Source organism: Stylophora pistillata, chromosome 4 (genome assembly GCF_964205215.1).
Source record: "Stylophora pistillata chromosome 4, jaStyPist1.2, whole genome shotgun sequence".
Taxonomy (NCBI): domain Eukaryota; kingdom Metazoa; phylum Cnidaria; class Anthozoa; order Scleractinia; family Pocilloporidae; genus Stylophora; species Stylophora pistillata.
Window position 1 is genome coordinate 21,902,954 of NC_142522.1, and position 4,727 is coordinate 21,907,680.

The following is a 4,727-nucleotide window of genomic DNA, read 5'->3' on the forward strand; positions in this document are numbered from 1 at the left end:
AGGGACGCTAGGTGCCTTAGATCAACACCAACCAAGAGAGCAAGCAGGCTTCAGGGCGGGTTTCTCTACCGTCGACCACATTCACGTTGTAAGTCAGCTACAAGAGAAGGCAAACGAGTATAAGATTCCATTCTGTTTTTCCTTCGTAGACTACGAGAAGGACTTCGACTCAATTGAATTTACACCGCTTTTCAAGGCACTGGAAAACCAAGGAGTTGATCAGGATTATATCACTATCTTACGTGATCTATACCATGGTGCCACCTCGGTTCTAAAACTACATAGGGACAATGATAAAATAATGTTGGAGAGGGGAGCTAGACAGGGTGACAACATATCACCTAGACACTTTTTATCATGTCTTTAGGATGCGATCATAAAGAGTATTCATTGGGAAGGTAGAGGCCTCTCCATGGATGGAGAATACCTCTCCCATCTAATTTTTGCTGACAATATCATCTTGTTGGCCAATTCACCAGAGGAAGTGAACAGTATGCTCATTGACGTCCATAAGACAGGCAAACCAGCTGGCCTCAACATGCATCTAGGCAAGACTAAAGTGATGTTCAATGACCACATCAACAAGTCAATAATAACTGTCGATGGCAAGTCCATCGAGGAGGCAGACAGTTATGTTTACTTAGGAAAGACATTGACACGAGATGGTGACCTACTTCCTGAGATTAGGAGAAGGATTGCACTCGGTTAGGCAGCCTTTGGAAAAGTGGACAACATCACGAGAAGCCGCAAGGCAAGTATGAAGATCAAGAGGAAGATACGCGATGAGTACATTCTACCAGTAATGACTTACGGCTGCGAGACATGGGCATTGAACAACGCTATGGTAGAGAAGCTTGCGGTCGCACAGCGAAAGATGGAACGTGTAATGCTGACCATTACCCTTCGAGACCGAAAGCGAAACACCTGGATTCGACAAGAAACTGGTGTAAGCGACATCGTCAATGCCAATGGCAAAAGCACAGATGGGCAGGTCACACAGCACGGCAGTCAGATAATAGATGGACCATTAGAGCAACAGAGCGGACCCCAAGAGACTGGACCAGAAAACAGCGTCGTCCAAAAACACGATGGAGGGATGATCTCGCCAGACAGCTGGGACCTGTATGGTCGAGATTGGCCAAAGTCAGATACCTGTGGGATCATTTCAGGGAAGGGTTTCTCCGCCAGGAGTAAATTTAGCCCTGATGATGATGATGATGATGATGAATCTCGCGCTTCTTTCGCACGTTTCTCTCGCGCGTGACGCAAGAGTGACCTGTTCCCTGCGCGAGGAAACTAGTACTAGCCACCTTAACACATTAATTAATTAAGGTGGCTCGTACCGGTTTTCGTCTTTTTGATGGTTTGTAACTTTGAAAGAATACAACAGAAAGAATGACCAAGGCGAGTTGAACACTTTTACGGGGTTGAATTATATAACCCATTGGTTATCCAAAAATAGGTGTCATTTCGTCACTAGCAGTTTCCATGGCAACGCTTTCATAGGCTTATTCCGACGCATTTTTTAGCTTGTGGCTTAAATCATTCGAAAACTAACCTGGTGACCCCATGATTTTTTTCAGTGATTGCTTTTGGCACTTGAAAAGGAAAATACCTCAAGGTGGCTCGTACCAGTTTCCTCGCGCGGGGAACAGGTCACTCTTGCGTGACGCGCGCGAGAGAAACGTGCGAAAGAAGCGCGAGATCAAAAGATGAAAATTCAAAACAAAGATGGCGGCCCGTGGAATTTTTTCTACTTTTGTGAAACGTTTACCTAAGAGCTTGTATTTGATGTGTTGAGCAGCTACTGTGAATGCAGGAGATAGAAACTACGATAAAGAAGACGATTTTTGGAGAAATAAAGGTTGCTTCACTTCACATTTAAAAGAAATATTCAACCGATATGAAATCTTGCGACGGCGAGTAAAGAAGAACTCAAGTGAAGGATAATCTACCTGAAGTGGAAGAAGACTTTGAAACTTAAAGGAAAATAATATGATATAGCCAGAAGTCGTGTGTAGGATTTTAAAGATGAGCCCGGGAGGCTATCTTTGACAGCTGTTTCATGATTTTCTTAATTTGCAGTAAACGTCTGTAAACATCAGATCGTAGGCGCGCGCGCGAGCAAACGCAATTGTCAGCGGTAGCTATGACAAATCATGAGCAAATGTCGATCTTATAGAATCCAGATTTTTAAATGCGCGAGGACGCGCGTGGAAATTGCTAAACTCACGAAAGCTATTGCATGAAAACAAGTCCGGTGACCCCTTCTTTTTATTGTTCCAATATGATAATAACGTCGAAAGGAATCATCAGAAAAAAAACTAAAAACTTCTACGGAAGGAAATTTTCGATGTCTGAAAATTGCCTTTTTTCTAGATTTTCTGAAATCCCGCTCCGTAGAATTTTTTAAAAATCTTTGTGTATTTTCCTTTTCAAGTGCCAAAAGCAATCACTGAAAAAAATCATGGGGTGACCGGGTTAGTTTTCGAATTATTTAAGCCACAAGCTAAAAAATGCGTCTGAATAAGCCAATGAAGGCGTTGCCATGGAAACTGCTAGTGACGAAATGACAGCTATTTTTGGATAACCAATGATTATATAATTCAACCCCGTAAAAGTGTTCAACTGGCCTTGGTCAGTCTTTCTGTAAGTTGTATTCTTTCAAAGTTACAAACCATCAAAATGACGAAAACCGGTACGAGCCACCTTAATTAAGGAGGCTCAAAAGGGTTTTTTGACCGCGCTGAGAATGGATTGCAAGATACACACTAGCAAATTAATCGAGAGAGAAATAGGCGATGGCGCGCTCGAACAGCTCAGCGGGCGAGTTGTGAACAAACATGGCCGCCACGAGTGTTTCAAATCTGCCGGGTACCTCTACCGTTTCCAGTGGAAGTGGTTGTTTGAGAAAAAAAAAATGGAAAGTTTACTTCCTACAAGCAGGTAGGAAAATGTTTGGATGGCAGGGCTCTTGCCGAAACTGCTCGAAAAAAAATTTATTTAGAGAGCCAAAGGAGGATAGTGAAGTCAACACCTCATCAGCAAAGTCGCAACGAGTGCGGTCGGTAAGTCTTATCGTATGCTTCGATCATCCCTGACAATCCGGTTGTTTTCGGGTTGTGACGCTTGCGAATAAAATAAAAAAAATATTGTGATTCCCTGATGAAAAAATTGTTCAGATTTCGATTTCAAAATGATTGCTACATGTACTTGTGGCCTGTTTTCCCTTCTTTTTAACCAATCTAAAGTGATCCACGACTATTAAGGGCAAACAAGCCATGCCAATATATTGCTCAAACAAACCACTTTTGTTCGTCAACCTACCCAACGCTTACAATTAAATAACTGTTTACTAAAATACGAAATAAGAAATGAGCGAGGGTGGAATGGTAAAGGCGATTTTTAAGGTTGCACATCATTGTATGAAACGCGTTAAAAGAGTTATTAGCAATAATAACACAACCTCTTTCGCAGCTTTCAGTTCGAGTCCAACTAGCTGGGCAAACGCAGCGGAGTTTTCCGTGAATATCGGGTACACAAGAAGCAGTTGGGGGACAGAGAGAAGTGCCACATAACTTCTGTCGAAGACGGAAAAGATAAAAACGATTTCTACTGATACTTCATTGAGATAAATAACCATATTACGAAGAAATAACATGTGGTACAGTTTTTTCAGAGATTTGAAATTTTTTCTAAAGATTTTTCCGATGGCTGTATGAAGATTTCTTTAAACCCTACCGGCCGATAGTAGTTTACGTAAGAACTGTATCCTGTCATCTGAATGAGGAGAATGTAGTTTTAGAAATGATCCATACAAACATACGTTTTAATTCTTCTTATCTACACTTATCCAAGTCATAATGAAATTTCACGCATTAGATACTGCGATACTGCTCCTACACTCTCCTAAGAGTTCTTTGAGTTTTGTGAATTCTAGAGCTACACAGACAACAAACCTTGGGGAGTTCTAAACGTCGTTTTTCTAACGTGTCGTGTCTTGCAATCATCGTTGTCATATCTGCTTCCTAAAAGATACTTTTGTCTTTTCTATGTTCAAGAGAGGATGCCTTTCTTGCTAAGGTATAGACACTTCACAGTATTTATCAAAAATGAAATATAAGCAGTATACCTACCATGGTTGGATGATAGGAGAAGCCTTCCCTTCAAATGAGATGTTCAGGATGTTGGAAGTGATCGGGATCACTGAGTTCAAATTTAAATTTCCTTCTGGTCTCTGAGATTCCAAGATTGAAGGATAAACAGGAGTCCTCAGCATAACACTTCACTTCACACTGATCTTTGTTATCAACCAGAAAGGACTTAATGACATGATTTTCGAGGTAATTGTCTTCCTCGGGTTGAACAAGCTCCAAAATTCTACACGTTTCTGAGAATGAACAACAGAGAAACACGATAGAAGAAAGGAATGGGAGATCTACCCCGCTAATACCATCATGAAGCAATGTTAGGCAGTTGTGCATGCCACAGGGCTCCAGCTTAGTTAGAGCAACACATGTATGCGCTAAAGAGCAAAGCGTTCCTCAAGCTTACTTTTCTCTTAATATGATATTTTCCTCTTCTCGAAAGTGTAGGTGTAATTTGATTGATCAGAAAGCATTATTGTATCTAGTTTCCTTATCCTCAATAGATTCTATGTTAATCATGTGTAAACATCGTTATGCTAAGTAGGGTACTAGTGAATTCAGTGCTTTATCCTTTAATGA